The sequence below is a fragment of the Glycine max genome, chromosome 11 (genome assembly GCF_000004515.6).
Source record: "Glycine max cultivar Williams 82 chromosome 11, Glycine_max_v4.0, whole genome shotgun sequence".
Taxonomy (NCBI): domain Eukaryota; kingdom Viridiplantae; phylum Streptophyta; class Magnoliopsida; order Fabales; family Fabaceae; genus Glycine; species Glycine max.
In genome coordinates, this window is record NC_038247.2 from 8151285 (window position 1) to 8163422 (window position 12138).

Here is a 12138-nt window from a genome sequence, read left to right on the forward strand (position 1 = left end):
ACTTCTTAAGCCCAAGACTTCCTTTTTATTCCACAAGCCCTAACATTAGGCCCAATTGTAGGAAATTACTTTGCACACCCAATGCTTTTCTTGTACACCCAACAATTTTCCATTTTTCCAAAATTACCTATTTTTTAAAAATACACGGATTGTGAATTTTTATGAAGGATACCCTTCATATGGATTCAAAATCCTTAACAGTGAATTCATAAGGTCATTACCTTCCATACCTCCTCCTCACCAACTCCGCTATGCCACCTCTGTCGCGCTGTAGCACCGCCACCTCCTTCATGGCCATCGCCCTCCCTCTAGTCTCGCCCAACAGCATCGCCGCGTAGAAGTCACATGAAGCTGCTAAGATCCTAGTGACAATGCTGGCCAAGGAGGGGGAGGGAGTGGGCGTGGCGTGTGATCCTCGTGAAAGCACTAGCCAGGGAAGGGTGATCCTCGTGACGACACCAGCTTCTCGCCATCGCCCTTCACTTCAACCTCGACACTAAAAATATTTACTATTATAAAAAGTAATTTATTAATAAATTAAAAAAACATACAGATTAGCTAACTGTATGAGTTATATCAAAATTAATTGTCACAAAATTTATTATTTAAATTTACATGTGCATTAAATATAAATTAAAATTTTTAGTGTTATATATAATAATATTATTTATTTTATAACATAATTAACCTATTAGCGCAGTTGGTTAAAGTATAATTCTAATAGCGCGAAAGTTAGATTATACGGATTATTTTATACGGATTAAGTAATCTGTATAAGTTATATAGATTAACCAATCCGTATGAGTTATATGGATTACGTAATCCGTATAAGAAAAAATACTTAAGGACATTTTTAAAATTTTATTTTAATGCTAGGTGCACAAACAATATGTGTGGTGCACTTAGCAACCACTCCGATTGCTTATACAGTTTGTTGGGCTAAGTCACTCTGGGTGCATTCCTCAACTCGGAATTGAAGAGCTACCTTGATTTTCAAGCATTCCACGGTATAGTATTTACATTACTTTTTCAATTTTTATGGTGCTGGACCTGTCTCTGTCTACCTCTCTCGCCAGGGAAGAGAAATTAATACAGAAGCGTGTGAAATGAAAAGGGAAAGTTGTTGGTTGGTCAGAAGAGGAGTTAATGTTTTGCCAAAGTGACACCAAAAGCCACGTCACATTCACATCCAACCCCTGTTTGTAATGATATCAAGTTGATTGATTATGCTAGTTGGTAGAAGCGCTAAGACAATATTAAATTTGTCAAAAGCAAATCCGTTGGTTGTTAAATTTAATGTCAAGTTTTACATACCATGTTCATTATTTTTTTTTTTAATTTATTTTGCGTCTCAAGCTTCTTCTATTTTTTTTTTATGTCTTCTCTAGCTTTTCTACAAGTGCGGCAAGCCTTTGGGAATTGAGATAAGAATTTGTGAAGTTAGTTATCCTCTTTAAGAAATTGAAACAAGTCTCTCTGGCTCTCATATAAAAATAAGACTTTGTGAAGTTTGTTATCCTCTTCAAGAAATTGAAACAAGAATTTTGTTGAAAAAAATGTAAATTATATTAAACTCAAAATGATATATAACAATAAATGAGACATAATTCGCAACTAAAAAAAAAGTAAAAATATCTTTAATACAAGAAGACCTAGATAAAAATGTTAAAATAAATACAATCCACTTGTCTATCTATAAAAAATTTAATCTTACTAATAACATACAAGAAATTGAAACAAGCTTATTCTTTATGTGGAGAGAGAAACTAAAAAACAAACCCAATAATTGAAACTAGCCGTTTAAAATGTCGGTATCAAATTTAAGATAGATTATAGTGGCTATGCCTCGGAGTTTTTAGTTTTAAAGGGCCCCCAACACCATGTGATGCCAATGCCATATGTCTAAAAAATCAATTAACCAAACAACTAAGTTGGCCAAAACTTTTTTGGAAGATTGATTTGATTTGGAAATGTTTGGAATTTTCTCGGTGGATGTTTGGTAAAAGTTTTCGGAAAATTCATCATGCTTTGTACCTCTTCGGGGAATTCTCAGATACGAATCTATCACTTTCTCCATACAATTATACACAACACAATCAACGAAAAGCTCATAACTGATAAAATAAAATAAAAATAAAAAATATTTTGGACTTAATTTATTTCAAGTAAACTCACATTTTAATTTGTTGATTTGGGAAGATATTATAGTAATTTCAACAATTAGAAAAATAAAAAATAAAATCTTGAAATTGACGTTAGTTCCATAAGAGACTATAACGATAGAAAGTTATAAAATTTAGCAACTATAATAATAATAATAAATTCTATATTTTAGAGACTAAATGACAAAAAAAATTAATTTCAGATATTTATTTTATTTTATGAACTACTAAGATAATCTCTCACAAATTAAGAGTTTAAAATAGGAGTTTACCCTTTCTTTTGCACAACTGCATTAATCGTATTAATGGTATGTTTGGATGTAAAAAAATAAAACAAGGCTCAAATAAAATATGAATAACAATATATTTATTGTTAATTTTTTTTTATTGTGAAATCTATTGATAATATAAACTCATTTCTCATAAAAGTGGATGTACTTATGGGATATTAACAAAATAAGGTATACTCATTGAATGAAAAATTATTTTTTTTAAAATAATTACCACGTAAAGCATTTAATGATATGGATAATTTTGAAATAAAATTAAAATTTATGATATTATTAATTAAAATTAACTAATTTAATTATATTTTATTGATCTTAATGAAATAAATATCTGTTTCATATATATATATAGATCCAGATTTAGTAAAAAAAGCATTGAAGAGAAAGTGTAAGAAAAAGAAGATTTTTTTAACTAAAATAATATTAAAAAACTATTTATAAACAAATGTAATAAAATAGTTAATATTATAGAGCAAAGTAATGTTTTAATTTGATTTTTGGTAAAAATAATTATTAATTAAATTTTATTTATTTTTTAGTCAAACTCTGAATTAATCACAATTTTTTTTCTCTTATGAACCAAATAATTAAGAAAAAAAATTACTAAAAACTAATTCCACTTAAAATAGGCGAGTCTGGTTGACACATGAGAATTCTGTTACGGATGAAATACAGTAATTTAACACCTTTATTTACATTTAATTCTTAAATTTTCAATGCTTGTTCTCCCAATTAACACATAGAGAAATGTTCTCAAATAAAACAAAAATGACTAAGTTCCATTTTTTGTGAGTCTTCTGATTTCAATAGAGGCTAGTTTTTTTTTTTTTAAACGATTAGAGGCTACTCATATACTGACGTCTAAATGAAAGAAAAGAAGAAAAAAAAACAGCAGAGACGAATTTTCAGAACACATATCATGAGCTCAAACGAATATACGTAGATTAAGGGCCCCAAACCCAAAACCTGCCAAATTTCGGATTCATTACCTAATCACAAATTATATTACATTTGCTTAATTAATTAATGATTTGAAATGATTATCTAGGTCACGCTATCAAGATTACGTAACTGTTTAAGAAATTTAGTATACATCAACAAATTAGGAAATTTATGATATATCACATGTCACGTATAAATTATTATTCCTCTGAATTTTTTTTTTTAATGATTCCTCTAAATTTATTTGCCCGTGATATAATTTTATGATCAGTTAACTGACATCTTTTTTTTATATGATCAAATTTAAAAAAAGTTTAAACTCAATTGGTCAATTCACATTTCAATCATAAAGAATTCATTTCATTTAACCAAAAAAAATAAAAAAATCTTCGCTCTATGAACAATAATATAGACATTCTATAACTATTAAAATGCTAATCTGATGTCCGCGAATAAGGATGTCCCATTTCTAAATTTTAGTTGAATTTTATTCTTTATATTGATGGATGTGTATATATACAAGGGATCGACTTAACCAAAATACTATTAAGAATCTAACTCAATTAATTAAATATGATGGATAAATTATTATAAAAATATATATTTACTTTTTTTTTATCATCATAGATAAAACATTTCATTAAAAGGTACAAGAGCTACTAGCATGCCCATGTACGAAATTATAATAACAAAAGAACCCTGCTAAGTAAACAAACTACAACAATAGGCAACCTTAAGTATTAGGTACATGTCTTTAATTTCCACATATAAAATAAAAATGTCAACCGAAATAATTAAGATTAAAAGATTTGGTTTATCAAGCTTTTTATGTCACTTCTTTTCAAAATTCAAAAGATGAGAGATGGAGAGGGGTAAATATTTGTAAAAGATTATGTGACATTGAATTTAGTAAAAGTTAAAGTATTATATTTCGGATATTAAAAAAATGTGTATTTGACAATACTAATTACTACTTTCTTATGTAATTATGCTCAATAATCTTTATTTTATTTTACTAGACAAAGATAATTTATAAGATAAAATATGTATGAGATCATAACATCTTGTCTATCTTTAGTGTTAAAAGTGAGATGAGATACAATCTATAATCATATTGAAAAATAATGAGATCATATATTTTTTTAACATAAAAAAATGATCTCCCATATATAAAATGAGATCACTAATAAGTCATTGACTATTATGTTGTTAAGCCAAGTTCATTGAGAGATTATCTTAGAACACACATCCTCGCACTTTTTAAATGCATGATGATATACAGAGTAATACAAGCTCCTAAGATTGGACTAATGATGAACAATTTAAATAATTCACATGTAATCATAAGTTAAACCTTGTTTCCTCCGTTATATGACAAAAACAAAAAGCGATTAATCAAAATCCATTTATCTCATGTAAGCAATTGTTTAGCTTTTTTTTTTTTTTTTTTTCTTTCTGAGTTAAGCAATGGTTTAGCCACCACAGTTCAATTCCTCTCATGAACGTGATAAGCTAATTATCTAAACGAAGAAAGTTGACTACCTAATATATTAAATGCTTTATTTTTTTTAATAATAGAAATCATGGCTTAAAAAATATTTATTGATAAAGCTTTCCATTTTTTTTAAAAATGAAATACTTATAAAATTCTCAAAATATTTTTTTTATTTAACAATTCTAATTTAAATTTATTGACCGCTGACTTGTGATACCCATTAGCAATTAAGATGAAATGTAGACGCACTTATTATTTTACTATTAAAATTATTTTATAGCTTATAATCTTCCTTGTTTGGGAATTTTCTAATTATTATATAAATATCCAAACAAAAATCAGTAATTAAAAAAAGTGAATTGTTCAAAATACCACACAAGGGTCAATTGTTGAAAATTGAACTCCACAAATTGTTTGTCAAGTGGTGATCAACTTGATGAGCGTGGAAATCTTCCTTCCTCGACTGCGCACATCCAAGTGGCAAGGGGACTTTTCTATGTGTAGTTTCAATGGACCACTTCATCTGATCGAAACATGTTTGTGTGCGTAAGGTTAAAAGATAGTGTTGGCAAGACATGTTGATCAGGTAAGTTGAACAAGAGTTTTGAACAAAAATAGGAAGATAAGATGACTTTTAGGTTATAAGAGAGCAGATGACACAATAATTACAAATTAGAGTTCATAAAAAAAAGTTATTAACACAAGTTGATATATATTTAATTTCTTTAATAAAACTGTAATTAAAAATACTATTTTATCCAAAAGAAGTCCATATGGTGGAAGGAGATTAGTTTAAATAAAAGCTATTAGTATCTCATAGTTTTAGTTTTAAAAAAAAAAGAGTTCATAAAAAATGAAAAACAATAATTAAGAAAAAAGTGTTGTGGGCTGAGGTTGAGTTTGTGAAAGGGATAGATGGTTGAGTGAGAAAAAGACCACATCTACATCTACTACATGAGATACATGGGGGGGTGAGGATGAGTTTGCACAATCATCATCACCTAAATCCAAGCAATCACTACCTAACAACATGGGCATCCATGCTTCTCCAGGTTCATGGCCTATTATTATATAATATAATATAAAATATTTTCCCTCATCTCATGTGCTTGTCTCATTATTTAATCATAGACATCTCACCAAACTTTGTGAACTTTTCCTACCCGCTACATTTTTGCTATTTTGCGCACGGTGCTCTGTCCTTCTTCTATGTACCTGTCGTTTTCACGGTTTGGTACATTCAGGCCCAGCTATGGCCCAAATTAATTAAAAGAGCTGCTCCACTCCAAGACCTAACGAGTAACGACCCGCTGTGGTAAAGGCATTAATACAACCCAAATTTCCTCAGGATTTAATTTGCCAACTATGAGCTTATGACTATCTAGCAAAGCAATAAACACACATACGGGTCAGGGGAAATAATTTCTATCTTTTTTCTTCTTCTCAAGTTTAGAACTAAATAACACATACCAACCAGAAAGAAGAGAAAACATGCATCTAATACCAAATTAATTAATTAATACTGCAAACATCTAAATCATTTCAAACTAGAGCATTTCTTGCATTTAGCAAGCAATTAATGAATGAGGCAGGGAAGGGTTGGGATGTTCCTTTCTGTCTCTGACAAGTGACCTGGCGTGGCAACTAGCAATTTGTTCATTGCATAAAGAAAACTAGGGAATTGTTAATTTGTTTGTTCAGGAAAAGGAAGGGTAGCTTAGACACATCCCACTACTAGTATTTATTGAAGAGAGTTATCCAATTTTTGCCCAACTACATGACCCCAGATGTAATAGAAAAAATTGGTACCAACCAAGTGCCAGAAACTGAACCAGAGTCCAATTCTATATAGACTTGTAGGGTAATAGGGTATTAGGTCTGACTCTGCCCGTTCTCAGTAATGGCTCTGTCCCATGCATGTCTTGAAAATTAGAGAAGATAAAAGTCTTGCTTTTTGTGTTCATTTAGTCATGAAAATATCACACGCTAAAACACATATTCAACTCCTCAATTTTTTGAAAACCTTTTTAATTTTCCTCTGCTTATCTTATCCAAATCAACTCAGAAAGTGAGGAACATGACCGCATATTGACATAATCATGGTTATTTTAAAGAAAACACTTGGGCTTTCTATTGCTAGAATCGTGCAAACAGATATGATTCAAAGATCAAATTAGTCGTCATGGACCAAGGTCACCCGAATACAGTCAAATATGAAAAAACAGTAAAGAGGACCATTGATTGTCGTTTAGTAATTATTTTTGCATATAATAAGGGACGGTGAAAGAATGAAAGAATTGATGCAATTCATGTTTAATCCCTAAAGCTTGGATTCTTAGTATTTTCACCTAATATCCTAAAAATATAAGCAAAATAGACTAAACAAGAGGAACTTTAAAACCAGTATCTCGGATCTCACATGACTTTCATCATTATAAAGTGAATAAAACCTAAACAAAGATAATTTCTGATACGCTTTATATAATTAATCCTTTTTTCCCTAGCTGATTACATCACCGAATCCATGGACTTTTCTACGAGTGTTCCATCATGATGTAATAGTCTTCTAGAGATTAGAGAGAAGAATTATGGATTAAATCAATCAATTAAGTGAGGGATTTTCCTTAAAACCAAGATTAGATTAGATTAGAGAAAGTGTTGGAAATGAATTATATTATAGGATGAGGGCACGGTGATAAGAAAGAGATATATTGTGTGGAAATATTGAGTTGAGGCATATCTTGGTTCTTGACTATAAGGTTAGAAAAGTGGTGGGACCCAGCGGTGATTGACGGTGGTTAAGAGAGGACCCACCGCCGCAGCAGCGCACATGTGCCTACGTCGGACGGCTACCAACTACCGCCCCAAAACATACTCGAGTTGGTAGCGTTCAGGGCCCAGAGCATAGGTTAGTTATTCCTATACAATTACTGTGTTTGATTACTTTTATCTTTAAGTGTATTTTAGGTGAAATTTTTTAAAAATTATATGGGTTTCACACTTATATACCTTACTTTAATTTATTTATTTTTCTTGTTTCAATTCATCTTTTTTTACTTTCATATTCTTTTGTTTTTTTTTTTTAAATCAAACATACTAACGAGGATATTTAGAAACCAAACATATGATCACATGTTTAATGATGTCACATTTTATTCATTTCTCTTGATGAAAGTAATTTAATAATATATTATTTTTTCTTTTTTAAGTAGGAACAATCAGAATTTAACCTAAATATTTAGGTATACTCCAATCCCTTGCCACTAGACCAATCCAAAGTAGATAAAAACATAAGATTAAATTTAGACAATAGTTTGGTTAAATTTAATTTCAATATTCAAAAAGTATCTTCTAGTAATACTTAGAACTCGAATTCAATATATCTAATTAAACTTAAATAATCTTATATCATTTAAGTCACGTGCTAGATAATGATAGAAAAGTTATGTTGAAACATGTAAGATTACTATGTTACTTAAACCTCTACTTAAGAGAAAACAATCATGCGTTAGATGATGGTTAATGTAAGTTTGATTAATTCTTCATATTTTGTATCCATAAGTGTGATTAATCATTATTTATAATATTCAAACAACTTTTTTCATAAATATTGTCGTGCATGCGGTGTATAAAATTAATTTTCATATTTGTGATCTTATTTTGGCATCTAAACAAAATTTCCTCTTGTTAAATTACTTATAAAAGCCATCATTTCTAAATATAAATTAATTGTTTAACTTTAGCTCTTCTGAATTCTATTCTTTAAAGTCTAACTGATTCCTCAAGATCTATTTATGAATTTATTCATGTTTATTTTGCATGATTTGTGAAATTTAATTTTAATATAATACAATGATGACATCATTAAAGTTTAAGGATATATTGGATTAAAGGCTGCTAACTAATTTTGCATATTTTAATACACAATTATGATTGCCAAATGCACCAAATGAATAAGAATAAAATTATTACTTTGAAACTAAAAATACTTTTAAATTTTTCCAACTTTAACCTAAACACTCACTAACTAACTCTGTTACTTTATACAAACTATTTAGTTTATAATTACTAGCTCACTTTTATTTTTTTTATTTTAATAAATTCCTCTATGTAATACATACAGTAGTATTCAATTCTCATGTTATAAAAAAAAAAAGGTATTCAATTCTTATAATATCAACCACTCCAAATCAGTGGATACTCCTAGTTGATGAGTAATGTATTTGAATATGGAAATTTAAGTGTCAGGTAAAAATTATAAATATTTCCTCTGCACCTTGCTCTCTTCTAACTTCCTTTTGTGACTATGTTGCATTTGAGTGTCTCTAGATAGAAGAAAGCTTTTGTCTTGAAAATAAATTGGAAAATTATGAGTAAGTGATCAACAAAAATAATTAGCTCCATGTCTTGAGTGCATGCCTGCAGCCTATACCTCCCGAACCCTAAATTTAGTACAACTACAACCTGCTCAATGCCAAACTCACTTTTAGCTAGAGAGAGAAAGATGCCTAACTCCCACATTAATCTCGTTTCTGTTTGTTAATTGTTGATTACGAAAGGAAAGTATCCCTACATTTTGGGAGTGGTACCAACCACGAGTCAATTGAAGGAGGAACCCTCAAATTTTGTCCAACTTCTAGAGAAGTGCATGTTGTTTTCTCCCTTTGTAAATTTTCTTCTTCCATTTGCTAAAAGATATCCTCCATTTTAGTCGTCTTTCAATCGTGAATAATGTTTGTTGCACGGCATTCAGCATCCCATCCCTCACAATAATGAGACGATAATTGGAGTAGGTATATGAAAAATGAGACGACTCTCTTTTTCTATCGAAAAAAATATCTCTATTATAAATTTCTTGTTTTTTATCTTACGTACGCTTTATTTGGACCTGCAGTTTTATAGAGATGAAAGAAATATGATGAATATAAATAAAACAAAAGATAAAATGGATGATTTGTTGTGTTATGTAAATTAAAAGAAATACGGAATAAATAGAAAATAAATAAATAAATAATGTTTTCTTTCCTTCTTGGTTTAGTTTTAAGAAAATGAAAGAAAAGCAAATAATTTTATTACAAAGACATTTTTGTCTCATTTTATTTTCTCAAAACTGCACATATATGCAAGTGGAATATTAGAGAAAGGACAGATAAACGGAGTATATATTAATAACGCAATCCTTCTCATTGTCTTAACATTCAATTTGAATGGAAGACCATTTTTTTTTTCTCACGGTTGACTGCTGATTTTTCTTTTCTAGTTTTCTTTCTCTCCACTTTTGTTGCCATTCCCAAACAGTGGAACTACTGATTATTTACCCCACTAGTCTTCTTTCACTTACTTCACTCGTTCCTAAATAACAGGAAATAAACCAAGCGATCATTAAATGTTTAATTTTACTACTTTATGTTCCATTTTCCGCCATGCCCATCAATACAATTTTCCCAATATTGTTCATCTATGTTGGTAAATCAATAGTTCAATACCCCATATCCATAGCCTAGTGAAATCTAAATTAAAGCAAATTTGACGGTATGACATGCCTATAATTAGGAACAAAAAAAAAAAAATAACAAGTTGAAAAGAAAAAAGAGAAGAATCGATGAAGCAATAATTAGCATTGCAAGGCCCAGTTTACCCCCATAGATAGATAAGAGGAAGGTAGATAGATAGATGTCCGAACAATCTCTATTCGCTAACCTATAACGGACCCCATGGAATGGCCATTAAATGTACACATGTGTGCTGCTACTATTTATCAAGTTGGTTAAGGTTCTATCAACATTATTATTATGTGATCCATATCTATATGCACACACACATGCACATCCCCAAAACAGAGTTGGATAAAGTACTTGCCACCAAACAATGGCTTATGTAAGGCATCCTTGTCTATTATCTGGTAATCTCCTTGATGCGTTGAGGATCTAGATATGAATCCAAAAGGACCCACTACAAGTCATGCATGTGAATTGTGATGTGGGTGGAGGTTGAACTAATTTAACAATATCGAGGATGCAGAAAGTATAGGGAAGAAACAACAATAATAAGTACCAATCCCACCCCCTCTCCCAATTGCTATTTGACGGTCTCAGAAAGCAATAAATTGAAATCACAAAAGTCCCCCTACCTTAGGGCACTTGTTGTTGGCTGCGCCATTAATAAAAAAAAATCGTGAGGCTTGAGAGAGTAAAATAATAGTGAAGAAATTAAAAAAATATCTTATGGAAGCTTCTAATGTCTCTACCTAACACTTTTGAAAAAGGAAAAAGGGATGGTTGATGGTTGAAAAGGGACGCTCCCCATTATCTGTGGGAAGGGCATAGTTTTGGGATCTGGTTGAAAATTAGCTACCACCCCTTCTGTCCTTTCTGCTCCTTGTTATCTAATCCTAATATCCAATGTCTTAAATTACTTTTTTTTCTTTCTGAAAGACAAATGTTTTTCAGCCTTTTTTAGGAAATTCATTCAAAAATTTAAAATAAAATCGTTTTATTACTACTAATGTTTTTTACTGTAATTTTTTTATTAAATATTAATATTTAATTTTCTTATAAATGCATTTTTTTTTGGGATTCTTTGTTAAGAACAATTCTCTTCTTTTATAATTTATTTTTCATTTCTACAACATTCACACTTCTATTCTAATTTCTATTTTCTATGATTATTTTATATATAAGCTTAACCAATTGTTATATAAATATTTAAATGCGATAATAATAATAATAATTTCTATCAATCGTTATTAAAAGAGCTATTATATTCCATACAAATATACTCTATAATAAATTATAAAAAAACATTAATGTAATTCTAAATATATTTACTTTATTTTCTAATAAAACAATTTCAGGTATCCATCCATATATACACGAATATCACAATCTTTAATAATGTTAAAGTGGCCAATCCAATCGAATTGCACTCTGACCCCATGACATGACCCTGAGTTAATGCGGCAGATAAAATTTGAATGGTTGGTAGGATCAATTTACTGCCAATTTTATTTTAGTAGTTGCTCCCACCTTTTAATGTGATTTATGCCATTTACCTATTCAAAAGTTCCTTATATATCTATCGTCAATACGCAATAATGTAGCTAGTAGCTACTAGTACTGAGAAAGCATACTCGCACCAAGCAAGCACCATTTGAACCAAAAAAGTTTGGAAAGATAATTACGCAACGACCATTACATACATGACCTAAAGCCAGCACAAAAAACATTCTTTAAATAACTAACCATGAATATAG